At 35.8% G+C, this 20,695-nt stretch overlaps 1 protein-coding gene across 1 annotated transcript in view; it reads left to right on the top strand.

Moving 5' to 3' along the window:
• Positions 1-20,695, top strand: part of JAZF1 (JAZF zinc finger 1) — a 161,919-nt gene that overhangs the window by 93,302 nt on the left and 47,922 nt on the right. The gene's annotated exons all lie outside the window — the stretch shown is intronic.

Below are 20,695 nucleotides of genomic sequence, written 5' to 3'. Positions count from 1 at the left end.
TAAAATAAAAAGATAGGGGTTTTTGATTGCATGTTGATGGTGGTCCTTGTCTTGGCTGTTTTTGACAAACATCCATAGTCATCCTTCATAGTGGTCTATTTAGAATATCCTGTTTTGACCTAAACTTCCTGTTCATTTGTACAATATTTGTAATATTCTGAAAGATATTCAGTAATGCCTTGGTTTCAAGTTTTTTAAAAGACAAAAAGCGGCTTACCACAGAACAAAATTTAGTGGCTGTGATTCAAAGAAATAGGAAGGAAAAAAATGTTTGGATACCATCATTCCATTGCAGAAATGCTCGAAAACTTTTTGCATTTGAAGCATTGACAGACTATTTTTGTAAATTAAGGTCTGTTTGATCAGGTGCTATCATGTTATCACTTGCATCTATATTCAAATAAATATAAAGGAAAAGAATGGAACTAAATGATAATGAAATGTTAAAATAGTAGCCTGCCAACTCATTTAAGGCATACAGTGAAGCATGGAGAACAAATTCTGTGACCTTTCCCAGTAATATAATGTGATTGGTACTATTTTTAATCGTAGCTATACACTGTAAAGCATGTCATTCATAGTATTTTAATTGGATATTCTTGTTTACAAAGTTTGGTTCATTTCATATCACTATTTGCATCTTACTTTCCTATTATTAGAACTTAGTATGTTCCCACTTTTTAAATAAAAAAGCAATATATTTTCCTTTATACACATACTTTGTTTAAAGGCTGATTATTTATTGTTTCAGAAGGAATAACGGGTCACTTGTGGTTTTCTATACAAAAATAAAATTAGGTCTATTAGATTAGATCTCTTTGTATATCTATGCCTGAATGTACGATAGTGACAAATTAACAATGTTATGTTTTTATCTATCTAATCATATCTTCACTTCCTATTGCAAAATTATTCTAGAGAAAGAACAAGAGAGTTGATAGAATTTATTGTAGAAGAATCAAATACAGAATTCAAAATTTCAACATTTATCCCAAATGTTCTAATGTATGTTTTATGCTGATCTTTTTTTCCAAGCATAGTTGGCATTTTTTGGCTTTTTAAAACCAATGATTGAAATAGCCCATTCTTCATGTATAAGATTAATCCATATTTTTCTTTTTATGAAGAATGCTGCCATTCTGAGGCAGGTAAGTTTACATGTAAAATATCTGAGTCATTTTTGCGACATTTGCCTCCTATGTAAAAGTTACTTTATGAGTAGGTTTGAGAAATAAGGAATAACACGTTTTAACAGAAGTGAAATGTTTTCAGTTATGATACTGTTGCCAACATGTTTTTATGTGTAGCCACCTAATTTCAGTAGATGAAATAATGCAAAGTATATTCCTTATGAGAAAGAGAAAATTGCTGTGAAATAACTTTCAATAGAAGGTCTTGTTTCTTTGCAAAACTTCCAGTGGCTTAGCAAATCAAAATACCTATAGAACTATTATTTCTACATTACATGTATATTATTGCATATTCTTCCAGATTTATTTAAAATAGCCATTAGAATTAAAATATGTTCAGAATGAAATTGATTAACTTTGGCATTGATATAATTAAAGTTTTGGACGTTGATTCAACAAAACTAGTATACATTATATTTATAGCTCTGAGCTTAAAGTTCTTACAAATGAGGCTAAAATAAGGTCTTAAACACTTCAAAAATAATAATCTGCGTAAACACCACATAAATCCTCCATCTTAGAGAAATAGAAAGTACGGGTGAATCTTTAATTTCCTTTCATTTTCAATATGTGTGCCTACTTACAATTTTTGTGGGTTTAAAATAGTTTTAACTGTATGCCACAGAGAGTCACCGTGAATGAGATGGGTAATTTCAAATTAGATAGGTCAGTCAGTCGGTCGGTCAGTCGGTAGCAGAGGTGGGTGGGTTCCTACCAGTTCGCATCTATTTGGTAGAACCAGTTCATCAAATCTATGGAACCAGTTAGAAGAGGTTCTACCAGTGGACCCGGAAAGCAGGCCACACCTACAGAAGAGGTTCCAAAAATTTTTGAAACCCACCAGTGATAGGTAGGTAGGTAGGTAGGTAGGTAGGTAGGTAGGTAGGTAGATAGAGATAGATAGATAGATAGATAGATAGATAGATAGATAGATAGATAGATAGATAGATAGATAGATAGATAGATAGATAGATAGATAGATATTCTTCAGTGTCTGCCGAATGGAATACATCTTGGTGTAGTACTGTATAGTATTTTGAATTAAAGGGACTATAATCTTTTTGTGACCATAGTATCGGTGAGACCAAATGTTGTTTAACTGTTTTGCACTGCATTCAAAAAAGAGAACAACTGTCCAATTGGTGCAGATCCTATTCACATATACACTGCTTACCAAACGATGGTTTAAAAAAAATGTACATTTGGTTAAACATGGTGATTCTGTATAATATAAGACAGGAAAGCTTTTTATTGATCATTGATTATATTTTTCATATTTTGAGAGACAGTGGCAAAGCAATGACAGAAAATTGATGGAACTGTATCATATATTTGGGAAGGGCAATAATTATTTTTACTATTTTATAGCTTTGAGGATGGATTGAAAGGTTTTCTTGCTGCTGCTCATTTAAAATTCATAATAACCATTTTTTTGTTTATTTCATGTCTCAAAATGTCAAAAAGTATTGATTTTTAACAACTACAGTCAGCAATTGCTCATGCGACTCAATAAGGGCTTAAGATTACATGTAATCAGGACCTCAGTTTCCCATTCCTAGTAAATTTCATAGCCCAACATCATAAGCATAAAGTAGGAGTCTAAATTTAGTCATAATTAGAGCTGTTGAAACAAATATAAGTTAGGTAAGTCATGCATGAAATTATGACTTCTCTATATTGGGGAAAAATATTTACTTCCAGGTACCATAGTTCTAAACTTGCACAAATGGTCCAGTTACCATAATTTGTAAGCTTCCACTATGGAGGGCGGAGAGAAGAAACTTTGTGAAGCATAAAAAGAAACATAGCTCTTTTTCATAAAATACCATCATATGGATGCATAATAAATAACAAATTTTGACTAATTAATCTAAACAAGAGTTATTTTTGCATAGAATAAAAATAAATCCAGATCTGGTTACCTCAACTATAGATCTGAAAGAAAACTAGAGATTTATTTCAGATTTATGACACCAATTTCCAGAAGTGTATTGCTTTATTCAAAAACCAAAAAGCAGAGTTTGTCTTCAATGATCAAGAAAGGAAGGAAGGAAGGAAGGAGGGAGGGAAGACAGGAAGGAAGGAAGGAAGGAAGGAAGGAAGGAAGGAAGGAAGGAAGGAAGGAAGGAAGGAAGGAAAATTAAAAGCTTTGTTTCTTCTTTTCCGCTCCTTTCTCTCAATTTAAAGGCACATGTAATTAGGAATATGATTTAATTATGATAGGATAAGCATAATTAAGTAGCATACTTATTTTTGCTTTCTGGACAAAAGATTCAGTGTTTATCTGATAACTAACAGTTGCCTGCTACTGAATTCACACACACACACACACACACACACACACACACACACACACACTGTGAAATTAATCCCTTTGTCTTTCTTGCACACATACATCCGTTCGTGAAGCATTTTCCATCTCTCATGAAAATAGCTCACTCTTTTTTCATATCACACTGAAAGACAATCTGCTCATCAAAATGGCTAATAGAAGATAATAGGCTAGCAACAGCTGATTTTTATGCACATGTGTATAAAGTTTAACTTCAGCAAAAAAAATGATTGGCACTGCAAGTTTTGTAATGGCAACTTTTCTTCAGTATATTTTAATTCTTTAATCTGATTTCTGAATAGCTGGAGAAATAGAGATAATATATTCAGTTAAACACAACAAGTAGGCAGATGGTTTCCTTCAGAAAAAATACTATACTGCCACATATCATAACTGAAAAAGCTGATCTAGCATACATAATTGAAAGCTGGCTGGGCACTAAGGGGGGTTGTTCATCTTTCAAAGATGTATCAGAACATGAATAGGAACATACTATGATAAACCAAGATACTCTACTGATATTCAGAGATACTATTCCACAGATTACTGGATGCAAGACTTTGTTTGTTAAGTTGGACTCTATAGTATCATTTTAGGATTGTTGCTTGATTCTATGATCAGTTGGACTCAATGGTTGGACTGGTAATGTAGTTATGGGCTTGGAAAATTTCAACTTGTTTCCCTGGGGATGGGGAAGTTTGATGTAGTTTGAAAGTTTATAGCCATTGTTGTTGTTGTTGTTGTTGTTGTTGTTGTTGTTTAACCTTCAGTTCGATTCACAGTCTGGCACTGAACTTAATGTTTCAGGTTCTAACCAAGGACCTAAGAACTGTTAAGGTAACATTTAGGCAGTTCTGGTTAGAGTGGATTTTTGAAAAGACAGAATATTCAGATCTAATAAGTTCAGGGTTCCATGTATTGAGACAACCCTTTGGGTATTTGTCCAAGGGCTTCTATTGCTATTGGTATAACCATTGATTTTCTTCCTCTACAATCACTCAACTTTAATTTGTAAATTGTGATATTTCATTCTAGCGGTTTCTGTTCATTTATGTATCACCTGGTATTGCAATATCAATGACTTTTTTCAGAAACTGAACAATTTCCATAGATATGATAGTAATACATTGTAATGCAATTTGGCATTCACAAATGTGAAACAATTGCCAATAAGGCAGCAAAGATGGTTGAGGATGATGAATTCAAATTTAATAAGGAAGAATTGATAAAAGCAGTAATATCAGAAGGAAGATACAAGTACTTGGGAGTTTTGGAAGCTTCTGACCTATCAAGAAAGTTGTTGAACTACTTCAGTTTCTAAAGGTTGTGTAGATTTGAATGGACCAGTTCATTGTCAAGCTCATCCCTAGCAAAACTGATTTCGAGATTGTTCTGGATGATATGACATTGTCCTAAACAAAATCATTTTGGTAATCCTGGACTTACAACTCCTGTTCAAAGAATAGGCCAAGAGGGCTGTTCCACCCTTTCCTATATTGGGAGATCTTTTCACAACCATTTATGCCTTATTCACTTCCTGAATGGATTACTGTATTTTGGGCTGCTCTTGAAGAGTATCCAAAAGTTGCTTTAAAATACTCTGGCATGAGCAATTATAAGTATCCTTCATGTCCGCCTGCACTCTACTCTTTTGAGTTTCACTTATTGCTTTATTGACTATGCCATGACCATCAGGTGACTATCAGTGAGATTTAGAGTCCTGATAGTCACCTATAAAACCTTTCACGGCATAAGGCTGGGTTATTTCTGGGAGTTTCTGCCCATTCCATGAAATCTAGCAGAAAAAAATATGTTATGGGTCTCATAAGGAATGTTATATGGCAGAATCTAGGATGGAAGAGTTTCCTCTCGTTTTATTTATAAATAAATAAAATAAGTACAAATAAATATGAGTAAGCCGCTATAACCTACCTGCCTGCCTCTTTCTACAATTAAAAGATACACATAATCATAATAATAATATTAACACTATCCTAAGAATAAAAATGCTGATGAACAAAGCATTTGGCCATGTTGTAACCAACTTCACTTTTAGCATTATAGGAACCCATTTGGGCAATGCTATTTTCCTGACTCATTTAGCTTTGAGTACTACCGTGTTAATAGTGCAAGTACATTAAGAATCAGGCTTTATATTTGACAAATGCCAAATTGCAAGACTTCAGTGTGACATGAAGGGTAAATAATTAATATAATCCATAAATATAGAATTGATTGCTTATTAGAGGCACACTGGAATGAGGTATAATAGTTACATGATTGAATACAATTAAATTCACCAAAAGAAGTATAGACAGGCTTTGGAAAAATAAAGAGATGGGTTTTAAAATAGAACAAGCTAAAATAGATAATTCCACAACTTTAGCTGCTTCAATACAGCTAAAGAAAATCAAACTTGAGAAAGCTAAGGAAATTTATATAATATTCTGGAGAACAATGCATTTTATTCATTGATTACGTGCCCTAAAAATATAAAGCCAGATTAAGTCCAATGAACTTTACTAGATATCGGTTGTTCATTGAAATGCATGTATGTAGTATGTATGCACCTGTAGGGTTTGTAATCTGTTCACAGTTAATGTGCTTTCTTTTGAGACTAAATATTTTCTGGATAATATTTTCATCTGAATATATTTAACACTTTACCAGTTCGTACCACCTGAGCTATATAATTGAAGTCTGCCTGAAGAGGTGTCATCTGTAGATATTGTTATGCAATTGAAATTCTGCCCCTTTTCTGCATGTGTCATAAAAAGTATGAGGCTACAATTATACAGTCAACCCATTTCACTCTTCATGCTTCTGATGATGGTCCCAGACAGTGGTAAACAAAATAGTACTTTTTGGTTCTTAAAAATCCAGTTCTTTCTCAACATTCTACTGAGAGAAAATTTCACATTGCATGGAAATGTCTGTCCAGGTGGCCTCTTAAAATGCCTGAATAGTATCTCTCACATTGTTTGAAAGGTTGCGTTTAACTAAATATGGTATTGTATAATAGCATCACTGGGCATGTCTGAACCCTGTTGCACAATTATTACTTGTTCTATTACTGTTACAGGCTTTCTGTAAAAAATTACCCATGTTCAAAACTTTGTTCCAGTCAAAGAATGTTCTGATGTTCCTCAGAAGTTCTATATTTTTTCCTCCTGGAATATGCAGATCCTGTTCTTCCAAGACAGTTTGTCATTTTCTGGAACTACATTTTCTGGAACAGAAAGTACTGTTCCAGATGTGTTCTGGCTGTGAAATTTATTTCTGGAAATGACAAATTACTTTGGAATGGCAAAGGATTCTCCCTGACCAGTACATAGAGTTTTGCACACACCGCCTTTTCCATTGTTACGCAAAAGGACTGACCTTTTCAATAAATTTAAAAAATTGATTTGTACATTTCAAAAAATCTATTAATCACTTGAGACCTAATTTCATTAACATTGATAGGCATAGACAGCTGCATCTCAATGTGCAGGTATTAGGAATTAATGTCTTAAGATAAAGGAATCTTTCAACATTGAAAGTAAATGAGTTATAGTTCGTCAGGCAGAATCGCAAATTTTAATGTGTTTGACCTTACATGAGAAAGTAACATTAAGTTGTTGTTGAAAATAAGAGACAGTTTTAAAGCCTTTTAAAAGTAACTTCTTATTAAAGGTTGGAATTGGTCTCTTTTCAAAGTACATACTCTTCAGAAGAATGAAAGTTTAATTTAATCATAGGTAATAAAAGAACAACAGACAGATGTTGTTAAAGTTTTATTTTACTGAAATGTCTCCTGGGATGCTCTCAGTTCTTCATTTTGTCCAATGATCCTTGTACAGAACAGTACTATTCAGAAAGTCTTCACTAACCAAATCCCAATTGAAACTAGTGATGCTTGTATAAAGAGCTAATACTCTCCCTTCCTCCCTCCCTCTCTCACTCTCTTTCTCTTCCTCCCACCTCCCTTTCTCCCCGCCCTATCTATAAACTCCTCTGATTAATACTTTCTGTTCCTCCTGTCAAAGTCATAGAGTTTAGACTTTCAACAATCTGTTCTTGAAGATTAAAAAACCATCTCTCTCTTTCCCTTTGCATCTGTGAAAGTTTGATGCAAAGGCTTTTTATTTGATTGTATTTATCAAATACAATTATTTGATAATTGTAGTGCTTGCTAAGGTTATTTCCAGGAGATTGCTCTAATTATGGACATTTTTATGTTCTGCAGTGTTCGCAGTATTAAGAAATTAAAATATGTACAATTGCTTTGTTTGATTTGTTTCAGTTACAAATATGTTTTATATGTTGTAAATTATTATTATTATTTTTGACAAAATATTGTACTTGTTTTGGATCTTATTTGTACAATGTAGATTTATTAATTTAAAAATAAAAAAATAGTTTTCAAACTAATCAATGGGTCAGAGTATAACCTGCCCCTAAAGCAAATTTAACCATTTAAAAGCAAAAAGGAAAAAGGAGGAGGGAAATATCTACAGTATTTCTAGATTATAATGACAACATTGGAAGAAGCCAGTATTTTCAGCCCACCCTGTTCACATTGGGCCGTATTGAGCTTCCCCCTCTGAAAATAGTAAGTTAGTTTTTAAACTGTAGTTATTTAAAACCCAAAATATAATAAATTAACTGTTGAAAATGATTTCCTTCCGAAGTATAAAGGTAAAAGTAAAGGTTTCTCTGTCCACTAGTGTCCAACTCTTGTGGGCAGTGCCCATCTCCATTTCTTAGCCAAAGAATCCAATGTTATCTGAAGACTACCTCCCCACCAAAATGGTATCTATTTATGTATGTGCATTTGCATGCTTTCGTGTTGTTAGATGGGCAGGAGTTGAGGCAAGTCATGGTACGTCATCCTGTTGCACATCAATTGGGGCTCAAACTTGACTTCCAGTTTCCAGCTGACAAGCTCAGTGTCTTTAACTATTGGGCCATTGCACACACACATTCACTTTGTTGCTAAATATATGATTCCATTCTAAGAAGTTGTAGGATAATGATTTTCAAAATTTGCAACTTTAAGATGTGTGATTTCCCATCCAACATTCTGAAATTGAAATCAATTCATTTTAAAATTGCCAAGTTTGAAAATCACTGCCCTAGAAAGCAGCCAGAAAGGTTTTCTTCAATAGGAAGCAATTTATTAATGTTTTAATATATAATTCGCATTAAAATGACCAAGTACACTGGGTTTAAGTAATATGTCAAAGCTGATTAGAACCTTAGCAATTTCATACAAAATATATTCTTTGTTTTTTTACCGCAATATAATTACATGATCATAGAACAAAAGAACAATGTAAGCAATAAGGCCCAACCCACTATTCCATATAGAAATCCAGATTAAAATATCCTCAAAAGATGGTTTCATATCTTCTGCTTGATTTTTTCCAACAAAGGACAGCCTACCATCTTCCTTAGTAATTTGTTCCATGTTTGATTTGTTCATACCATTAAGGAATATAGAATCAGAATTTGCCTTATAATTTGGGATTGCTGTTCTGTGTCCCATTCAGTTTGTTTGTTTGCTTGGTATATTTCAATGCTTTCATAAATTCTTTCAGTTTCACAATTGAAAATATAAATATATAACAATAAAAACAATGGACTAGAACAAATAAAATGATAAACAGAAACAAATGCAACCACTTATTTAATAAATTCCTAGATGAAAAGATAGGTCTTGATCAGACACCTAAAAGATGTTATACTAGGCTACACAGAGAGAATATTCAAGAGGTCAAATGTCACCAAAAATGTGAGCAACTTTACCAATCTTTATTCACACAAGACCTCCATTTATTACTTTGGCAGTCAGCAAGATATGTAATGGTGAAGGTAGTCTGTCAAGTATCCCCTTTAAGTTGTTCAGGATCATATGTGCCAACAGCAATTTCATTCATTGTAATTGAGTCAAGGGTTTCTGAAGGAATTTCCTACTAAGATGGAAATATGTCTGGAGATTTCTTGATTTCTTTCCAGCTTCTTGAAGGAAAGATGTACTATAAAGGAAACAACTTATAAATAAGGCAAATGAATAAAAATAGCTTATGTCTAACTAAAATATTCAGTGGCTATTTGGTTCCTTCTTAGGAGCTTGGAAATGGCTTTTCCAAGTTTGATTTATCAATGATCCATTGTAGAAGGTAAATGAAACAGTGTTTTCCTATTCTGTGTAGCAAATTGAATTAAAATTTTGCCCTGGTCTGTGTACCTTGGCTTTTGGAGCTGTAGGTAAAAAGAAGAAAGATCTTTGCTGATATTTCAGAGCCAGACATTTATCTCAGATGGGAAAAACAGTAATTCAGAATTGTATACTACAATTCTAATATACTATAAAGTAAGATACAACTTAAGACATAAGCTTTGAAACAGAGACAATGGTTGACTTGTTTTTCATGTGGAACAGCTTAGCTCTGCAGCTTACTGTAATGCTACCTTCAGGTTCGTGCCAAATGATTATATCTGAAATACTAATTCCTGTGAGTTTAGACAGTTTGTCTTATAGCAACCATGAGAGAAAGCAATCCTAGTATCTGGAGTCAAACAGATTGCCTACTCAGATCTAAAGATCAGTTATCTATTTTTTAAAGTTTCTATTCATTTTCATCTATTCTGCTTGTTTTTGTTATGTGTTTAAATGTCCTTATTCTTCTCTAATGTTTTAAAATAAACATAATTCCACCAGACGTCCTATTTCTGTTCTGTCTGCTTGGAACATGATGTCAGGGGCACAATGATGTCAGTGAGAACAACGAAAAAATAATGTAATACTCCATTTCATATTTTAATATATGAAATAAGCTTTCTCTGTAATTGTTTATACTTATATTTATTTAGAGCTGCTAGTGGTTATATCATAAGTAATAATCTACAATTATATTGTATAAATACTTATAAATATTAGATGTTATTTTGTTTCAACTACAGCCCTTTTCTGAACTTTCTTGACAGTCTTCTGAATTTTTAAGAATGCTTACAGTACAGCCAAAATAGAAATTTCTTATTGCTTAGATATTGCATTGAATGTAATTTATTTAATATTGTTTTAGATTCCAATGATTTGCTACAATAGAAATGTAAATTTTGATGCATCATTCTAACAGCTGTTAATTATGCTATAATTTTATTTGGTATTTTTAAAACATAGAATTGACCAGGAACTAGAAGCTATAAAGAACAAATACTAATAATTTTAAAAGTTGACATCCTGTTTGATAGACAATTTTTAAATGTCATTGTTTCTTCCTAAAACTCCGAAGGAGAATTTGTAAGTTTGATGTTCCTATTCAAAATCTCACATTTCTAATGAGACTATCAAAATCCTGAGAGATTTAGTAATCATGCAAAAGATTGAAATATGTATAATATTTCTTTCTTAATTTTTTGCTATCACTGAAAATGCTACATTGCCACTGATGGTATTATATGACCAATTCAATTCCTTTTTTAGAGTTGCTGTATAACAACAAATACATGAAAATGATTCATCACTAAATATTTTTTTATTTTTTATGGAAGAATAGATAATCATAATGAAGGATGTATGTGATAAGATAAAGTCTAACATGAATGAAAAATTACATCATGTAGAACTTACAAAGCATTCGAATTCAGAATTTTCCACACTACACTAAAATGATATTGGCTCAAAATAATAATAATAATAATTATTATTATTATTATTATTATTATTATTATACAATTGTATCACAGCGGCCAGTTGTTTCGCCGGATTTGGCATTGGTTACTAGTCGGGCCCCACCCAGGGGCCTAGGACGTCGTAACGTATTTTCGTAATATGCGTGCAGATCCAAGCAGTGCGGCTTTTTGTATTTGACTGATGGTGATTTTGTCAATTTTTAACTGTTTTAAATGTAATTCCAGTGCTTTTGGAATAGCACCCAGTGTGCCAATTACCACTGGAATTACCACTGCTGGTTTGTGCCATAGTCGTTGAATTTCAATTTTTAAGTCCTGGTATTTTGCGATTTTTTCATGTTCCTTCTCGGCAACCCTGCTATCACCTGGTATTGCGATGTCTATGATTGTGACCTTATTTTTCTCAACCAGTGTGATGTCTGGTGTATTATGTGCCAGTATTTTGTCTGTTTGTATACGGAAATCCCACAAGATCTTGACCATCTGATTTTCGGTGACTTTTTCAGGCTGATGTTCCCACCAGTTTGTTGCTGTTTTAATATTATAATTTTTGCACAGATTCCAGTGGATCATTTGTGCTACTGAATTGTGCCGCAATTTATAATCAGTCTGCGCAATTTTTTTACAGCAGCTGAGGATGTGATCAACAGTTTCATCAGCTTCTTTGCAAAGTCTGCATTTGGCATCATCAGAGGATTTTTCGATTTTGGCCTTAATGGCATTTGTGCGGATAGCTTGTTCTTGCGCAGACAGGATTAGTGACTCTGTTTCTTTCTTTAATGTACCTGTTGTTAACCATAACCAAGTTTGTTCACTGTCCACTTTATCTTTTATTTTTTCCAGAAATTGGCCATGCAGTGCTTTGTTCTGCCAACTCTCCATTCTTGATTTTATCACTTCTTTTCTATATTCTTGTTTCGTCTGTTGGGCCTTCAGTACATTTTTGTTCTTTACTTCGATTAATAGATGTTCTTGACTTTCTTTTAAATAATCAGCCAGTGCATGTTTTTCTTCTTCAACTGTTTGCTTCACTTGTAATAATCCTCTGCCACCTGATTTTCGGGGCAGATACAGTCTATCAGTATCACCACGTGGATGTAAACTGTAGTGCATTGTCATTAGTTTCCTGGTTTTTCGGTCCAAAAGGTCCAAATCAGCTTGTGTCCAGTTAACTATACCAGCTGTGTATCTTATAACTGGTATTTATGGCCTTGATTGTATTTCCGCCATTCAATTTAGATTTCAAAATTTTCCTAACTCTGTTGGTGTACTCTCGCCTGACAATAGTTTTTACTTCTCCATGCTTGATGTTATCCAACTGCAGAATGCATAAGTATTTGTAGGCTTCATTTTCTTTGCATTTAATTAATTGGCCATTGGGCATTTCAATTCCCTCACATGCAGTGATTTTGCCCCTTTTTATGGATACAGTGGCGCATTTTTCCATGCCAAACTGCATTGAAATATCGGTGCTGAATACTCGGACTGTGTTTGTCAATTATTGGATTTCTATTTCTGACTTTCCATAAAGTTTCAAATCATCCATATATAGTAAATGCGAAATTTTTTCAGCTTCTTTGGCTGTTTGGTAGCCTAATTTCATTTTTTTTAAGATTACTGATAGTGGGATCATTGCGATGATGAAGAGAAGAGGTGAAAGTGAATCACCCTGGAAAATTCCTCGCTTGATATTAACCATTCCGTAAATCTCATTCCCTACTGCCAACTCAGTTCTCCATTGTTTCATCGCCTTTTCAGTAAAGGATGTAATATTTTTGCTAATGCCAGTTGTTTCTAAGCATTTTATGATCCAACTATTATTATTATTATTATTATTATTATTATTATTATTATTATTATTATACAATTGTATCACAGTGGCCAGTTGTTTCGCCAGATTTGGCATTGGTTACTAGTCGGGCCACATCCAGGGGCCTAGGACATTGTTGTTGTTGTTGTTGTTGTTATTATTATTATTATTATTATTATTATTATCATCATCATCATCACCATCACCATCTTTGGTGAGATTCATAGCCTTTGGGATACCCAGTAGGATGGTTTTTTTGAAGAATCAGAATTTTCAAGTCTGATAAATTTAAAATTTCCAAATAGAGAGATAGCCCTTTAGATATTGCTCCAAGGGCTCCAATTATAATGAGGATAACAGACAATTTATTTTGCCACAGTCGCTCAACTTTAGTTTGCAAGTCCTGGTACTTTGTGATTTTTTTTCTTGCTGTTTATCTTCAATTCATGCATCTCCAGGTACTGCAATGTCAATGAACCATACTTTTTTTCTTTTCAACTATTGTTATGTCAGGTGTGTTGTGGGCCAAGTGCCTGTCAGTCTGGATTCTGAAATCTCACAAGATCTTGACTTTCTTATTTTCTAAAACCTTCTGAATCTGATGTTCCCAGTGGTTTTTGCTGTACTCAAATCCAAACTTTTGGCACAATTTCCAGTGAATGATCTTAGCAACGTGGTCATGGCATTCTAGGTAGTCAGTTTGTGAGTAGTAGTAGTAGTAGTAGTAGTAGTAGTAGAAGAAGAAGAAGAAGAAGAAGAAGAAGAAGAAGAAGAAGAATATATATTACATTAAAGAATAGATAACGTGGTCCTGAAATGTTGTATCTGACAATTCTCTTGAGTTGAGAATTTGAACTAAATACTTCACTTTTATTTTATGAAGCTGTGTTTTTCAGCCAAAGACCCTTTTCATCTATAGATGGGATCATTTTATAGAGTATGTTTTCTGTTGTGGCCCAGCAGGAGCCGTTGGAGCTGCCACCAGACTCAGACAGTGAGGGGCCCTATGAGTCGGCTCTGGAGGATGTGGAGGACCCTGGACAGGGTTCCCACTCTGAGCAGGGGGCAGAGAGGCTGGTTGGCCACCAGTAGGTGCCTGAGCCTTGGAGCAGTGGGGAGGAGACAAGGGAGTGTGATCCTGATGTCATGCATTGCAGCAGTGGGAGGGGAGGAGACAAGGGAGTTGATCCTGAATGCCCAGCAATGGAGGGCTAGTAGGTGTAAAGAACAGTTACGCAGCTACAGGAGATAATTGAACTCAGCTAGTGGTAATTAGGCTCCTCTCAAGACTATAAAAGGATTGACTTTCCACACGCTCATCACAGGAATCAACGTATTTACTAGAGCTGGAGAAGCTATCATGGCTAGCTTGGCAGGCTGGATTGCTGCCAAAGTTAGTCTGTGCTGGATTGCTGCCAAGGTCTGGTCTGTGCTGGATTGCTGTCAAGGTCTTAATAAATCCTTGAATTATCTTTGTCTTGACGTGCTTTGGTGTATGAAGCGGGGGTCAGAACAGTTTTCTATTCCAGGAGATTCTGAAATTCTAAATCAATTTTATTAAGGTCATATTTTTTTTATTTTCCCTAACCCCATAAATTTAATCAATGTAGATATGTTGTGATTACAGATACTAATTCTCTACAAGCAGTATCAAAAATGTTATAAATATTTTTAACTAGAAGTTAAATGGAAGTTAAATGGAATAGAATTTTAGATTCCATCAAACTATTTTTTGTTTTGTTTTAAAAAGTTTTAGATTGGTAATTATATAAAGAGATAAAATTAAGTTCTGGATCATTGTCTACTTATGTATAGAAAAAGAGACTCTGATTTAGTGTCATTGAAAATGCCCCACCAGAAAGCATGCTATTATCTTTAACTGAGAAATTTATCTATGGTGGCCTGGCCTTATATTTCAACTTTAGTAAAATAGCCTCTTTTTCTACATGCATTACTCATAACATTCTGTACTAGACAAAGTCAACCTTATAGGTGAAATTCCTATATCAGTACAATATTGCATAATTCAGGTTTGTATTTCAGGGGGGAAAAATTCCATAGACAGAATTAGATAAAAACCTGCTGACTCCTAGAAGACAGGATGAGGATGTCTGGAACAAGCACAGTAAACAATGCTCTTCATCCTTTTAGTTATTTTTTTTCTTTATTCAAGTTACAGTCTAAGAATGATTTCTTACGTAGTGTGAAGACATTTATTTCTATAATTATTAGAGCTAGTCAAACTAAGTAAGCAGCAAGTGCTACATAAAATAATGATACAATACTTAGTGGATTTTCTCTAAATTTAGGGTTTTTTCTTTAGGTTTTTTCCTTAGTCACATTCAGAAAAATGTCACTAAGAAGGATTATTAGGATTCTGACAGTCAGATACTAAACATTAGTTTCTATGATGATAGAAAAAAGTGGATAATTGAATAACTTTGGTCTTAGAGTAAGGTGACCAGACGTCCCGCTTTTGGCGGGACACACCCGCTTTCCAATGCATTTTCCCGTGTCCCGCCCGCCTTTTTAAAAGGCACGCTTTTTTTGGCGCTCGCAGCTCCCGCCCATCAGCTGCTAGCTTGCTGGGCTGGCTCATCATTCTGTTCTCTATCCTACCAGATGAGCCAGCCCAGCAAGCTAGCAGCTGATGGGCGGGAGCTGCGAGCGCCAAAAAAAGCGTGCTTTTAGCCTTTTACCTACTACCTACAAATTTAAGCCAGCCCAGCCTGCCGCTCACTGATTGGATTGGCCTGGACTCCAGCCAATCAGTGAGCTGGCTGGGATGGGAAATTTTCAGCACGCTTGCGCGAGTTTCCATTTCCTTTCTACAAAAGACGAAAGAGGTTGCAGCTGCGCTGACTGGTGAGTAATCTAATTCTAATCGAATTTTCCGCTCGCCACGGCAGGAGGAGAGGGTGGGGGCAGCTGCAGCCGCCCGCGGCCGGTTCAGGGGCTCCCGCCGCCCGGCAGAAGCCCCTGAACCGTGTGCGAGCAGCTGCCCCCTCCTCCTCCCTGTCCTCCTGCGGCCGCGAGGAGTAGTTTGTTCGTGCAGAAATTGCCCGCCCCGGCTGAGTGAATTGGGATCGCCTACGGCCATGAGGAGTCCTCGCGGCCGCAGGCGATCCCAATTCACTCAGCCGGGGCGGGCAATTTCTGCACGAACGGACTATTCCTCGTGGCTGCAGGCGATCCCAATTCACTCAGCCGGGGCGGGCAATTCGTGCAGAAATTGCCCGCCCTGGCTGAGTGAATTGGGATCGCCTGCGGCCGCGAGGAATACTCCGTTTGTGTAGGAGTCCTCGCGGCCGCAGGCGATCCCAATTGAATTCACTCTGTGCGGGCGGCTCGGCTGCCCCCTCCTCCTCCCTCTCCTCCTGCGGCCGCGAGGAGTAGTCCGTTCGTGCAGAAATTGCCCGCCCCGGCTGAGTGAATTGGGATCGCCTGCGGCCGCGAGGAGTCCATTTGTGCAGGGGTCCTCGCGGCCGCAGGCGATCCCAATTAAATTCACTCTGTGCGGGCGGCAGGCGCTGCGCCCACGAGGAGCTGCCTCTTCGTGAATGGGATCGCCGCCTCCAAGAGCATGGGCGCAGCGGCTGCCGCCCGCACAGAACATCGTGCGGGGGTCCCGCCGCCCGGAAAGTTATGGAAAGTTATCTGCGGGCGGTGTCCGTTCGTGATTGGGATCGATCGCCGGGGCAGCCTCTCGCTTCCGGAACTTCCTCTCTCACTTCCGGGGCTCCCGCCGCCCGGCAGAAGCTCCTGAACCGCCGCGGAATCTGTTCGTGAATCAAAATGGATCCGCGCGGCAGGAGGAGAGGTTGGGGCGCTGCCAGCTGCCCGCAGACAATTTCCTCTCGCTTTCGGGGGTCCCGCCGCCTGGCAAAAGCCCCTGAATCACGTGGAAGTTATCTGCTGGCGGCGTCCGTTCGTGATTGGGATCCATCGCCGCCTCCGAGAGGGTATACAGAACACTATTTACCTAAATGTGCATATATACAGTTTAGTATTTTAGCATTTATTTTTGAAAAAAATCAAACTCCTAAATCATGGTGTATAGCTTATTGCTCCTATCTTGGACATATTTTTTCTGATCAAACATTTGTGTTTACTGGGGTGGTGCATAAAGCTGAAAAGAGTTAATGTTTGTAATTTTTCTACATTATTTTGCTGTTAAGGAAGAGTTTTCTTCTTGGGGATAGATATTGATGGAGATTTCTTGTGCCATTAGGAATTGTTGCAAAGAAAAGATAAAGAATCTTATGGTGTGATATTGGTGAATTTTTTAAAAAAATAGTCTGTGTTGTCTTTCTGTCCCAAATAGTTAAATATAATTTCATTATGAACATCTGCAGGGTTTATGGGATTCCCATAATATGGGAGATTCATGCCTTTGTAGGTCATATTTGCCCATTTGTGGTTTTCTGTCTCATCTGTGAAATTCACAACCTTTTATTTGTTATGTTCTGAATTTTTCTCTTTTTAGAAAGTGATAAGAAATCTACCTGCAATTTAATCTTGACCAGGCATCCTGACTTTTAAGAAGTCACTGACATGCCAGTTTTAAAATTGTTTTTTTTCTTGATAGTTAAGGTCAAAAATTTAAACTTGCTGTCACAACTTTGAACAGGGTGTGAGATTGTTGATGTCCATTTTACTGTCTTTCAATAACTGTATAATGTTCCAATCAAGCCTCAAATTAAGATGTTACCAACTAGTATGTGAACTACTGGAAAGATTGTGTGCCTATAGAGTTAAGAGTAAGAGTTTCATTTCATGCATCAGAAGGCTGTATAGTGTAGAGAGAAAAATATGTTCAAAACATTACAGTTGTATGTGTTAGCCGCCTGAATCTATATTACTGTCTTTGTTTTAAAAAATTTCTCTCAGGATCCCAAAATGGTATTTGTTTGTATGGGTTATATTTATCAATATGTATTGCATTAAATATTGAAATCTAAGTATTCACTGCTACTGTGGATTCTCACAATTGTTTGATGGGATTTCAACATAGGCTGGCAAATTTGAATTTTGAGTACCCTTGATTGGGTCTGACCCTCTGGACTCCAAGGAGAGATTTTAAGAAACACTGATTTCTTTTGCCAGGTAATATGTAATAGGTTGCCACTGCAAGTGTATTTGAAAAAGATAGCTTACTCTATGGTGTTGTTTTTTTTATTTTTATACTGGAATTCTTCATGAAAAAATCCAAAAGGATTTACAAAAGAATAATAAAATATCTCTTCAAGAAAACAATAAAACTAACAGTGTCAGTGAAGATAATATAGAAAAGCAAGGCATAATTCATTTTTAAAAAGCAGTCTAAGAGGGAGGTTGTCCTGAAGCACATGTTACTCTAGAATTGCCTTGGGTGAACAGGCTTGATTTCAGCTGTTCAAACAAACCAATGTGTAGAAAACAGCTACACATTTCCTAATTTATAATTAAATAATTTGTATTCTATCAGGGGCTTTCAGCAGTTTACAGCAACAAAAATGCCAAATAAAATTATATTATTATAAAATCATTGTAACAATTCCACAAAAACAATAAAAAGAAAATCCAGTGATAAAACCATATTAAATCCCAATGGCTCTAGATTCTAGAAGACAGAATAATTTGTACAGCCCTCCTGAATGGACAGCAGGTTAGGGCTCCCTGCTCTGGAGGAGGTTTCCAAAGGATGGGCACCAGCTGAGACCTTCCTCCTGAGAAAGCCCTACCTTTGTCATGAATGGGATTACTAGCAGGGCCTCCCCAGAAGATATTTAAAGCTCTGGTAAGATAGCTTTGAGGGGGGTGGTCTTTAAATATTTGGACTTTAAGCTGATTTTGTAAAATCTGTAAATTTTAAAGCACAAAACTGCTATTGGCTTGTTTCCAGATGAGTCATTTACTGTAAGGAGTATAGGCTCAATGTATTTTAAAATAATATTTTATTTATTGTGCATATGATTTTTTTAAATAGTGGTATTCTGTGTTGATTCTTTTTTTAAATTGTCTTAGACTATTTAAAAAAAGATTCTATCCAAAATAAATTGAAACAAGCCATTTTAAAAATTTCTATGCACAATACTTTGAAATGGACTCAGGAGTCATGATTGACACTGAGTGAATTTGCACTTTTAATAATCAGGAAGATACAATGGCATTGAAAAAAGTGACTGATGACCATTTTTCACACTTAGCGACCGTTGTGGCATCCTCATGGTTACGCGATCAAAATGTTGATGTTTGGCAACAGATTCATATTTCTGATGGTCGCTAAGTGAGGAGTCTCGAGGAGGGGGAAAACATTTAGTGACCAAAGTTACAATGGCATTGAAAAAAGTGACTGATGACCATTTTTCACACTTAGCGACTGTTGCAACCATTTTTCACACTTAGCGACCGTTGCAGCATCCTCATGGTCACGTGATCAAAATTTTGTTTGGCAACAGATTCGTATTTATGCTGGTTTCAGTGTCCTGGGGTGACCTTTTGACAAAAAAAAATTTTTTTAATCAAGCCCCCCTCCCCCCCCCCCCGGTCAAGGGTGTCCCTCTTTTCCAATCTGAAAATCTGGTCACCTTATCTTAGAGTCTAAACAGTGAAGTATTTTTTGCTGTTTAGGAAATGTATTTGCTATTTCTAAAATGCAAAAGGTTCATAAATAATCACAAAATACAACTTCCATTGCTTTCTGAAAGAAGAAAGTTCCTCCCTAACATGCTAATAGACTATGTCCACAACCTTGAGTTATTTATAAATTAATAAAGTTGAGATAAAATCTAATAAATATATTCAGGTATGAAACTTAACGGATAAAATTTGAACAGTCAGTTTTCCAGTGTCCCTGAAGATAGTTATGAGAATAAGGTGGAAATAATCACCTGTTATAAATAACAAAATATAATACAACAAACCCAATTAAAATTTAATACTTACTTTTTCCCTCATGCATTTTTTATTTAGAAATATTATTTTGCCATTTTGTTTAAATTGACATTACCATATCTTGCCTGCATATTAACTATATCCATACTTGTCGCCTTTTTTGCTTTCTTCTGGCATACTTGCGCTATATTGAAGTTTCTTTATTGAACTGTTAATTTCTCTTTGTTCATTAGTATGATTTCAAGCTGACTATAGGCTCCTCTTTTAATATAGGTGAAAATTGTCAAAATTAACATTAAAAAACAAATGGTGGCAAAGACTGATAGCATATATGCTATAGTTCTTCAACATAGGCTACTCTATTAAGCTTTATCGTGGTACTTGCAAATACAGTGGAATTGTTTCCTCTATCAATGAAAAATGTACAGCAGTCAATCTCCATTCAATTTCCTCAAATTATTAAATATATATGAGATGGGGTGCTTGTCACTGAAAGCAAAGGTTCCTGTAAAGACTAGTAGTAAACAGCATCACAAGTGATTCTACATTGTTGATCTCCCATGGGCAGCAAATCCAGTCCATAATTGTCTAATGCTGGAGCTGAGCTTCATCATTTTGTCAGTTCACTAATAAGGAGGTCACTGCAGATACAGAATCCTAGATTTACATGTGGCAGATGACAAAGCATGATGGGAAATTTGCCTTTAAGGACAGGCTTGTATGGTGCAGTTTACAACTGGCACCCATTCTCTGGTTCCATAATTGACAAGAAATGCTATTATTAAGGGGATCTGGTGAGATAATTAG

The sequence above is a fragment of the Thamnophis sirtalis genome, unplaced genomic scaffold, assembly GCF_051295495.1.
Source record: "Thamnophis sirtalis isolate CommonGarterSnake01/CBP01778 unplaced genomic scaffold, rThaSir2_p1.2 scaffold_4, whole genome shotgun sequence".
NCBI classification, from domain to species: domain Eukaryota; kingdom Metazoa; phylum Chordata; class Lepidosauria; order Squamata; family Natricidae; genus Thamnophis; species Thamnophis sirtalis.
Note: the sequence above shows the minus strand (reverse complement) of the source record. Positions and strands in the feature narration are given on the sequence as shown.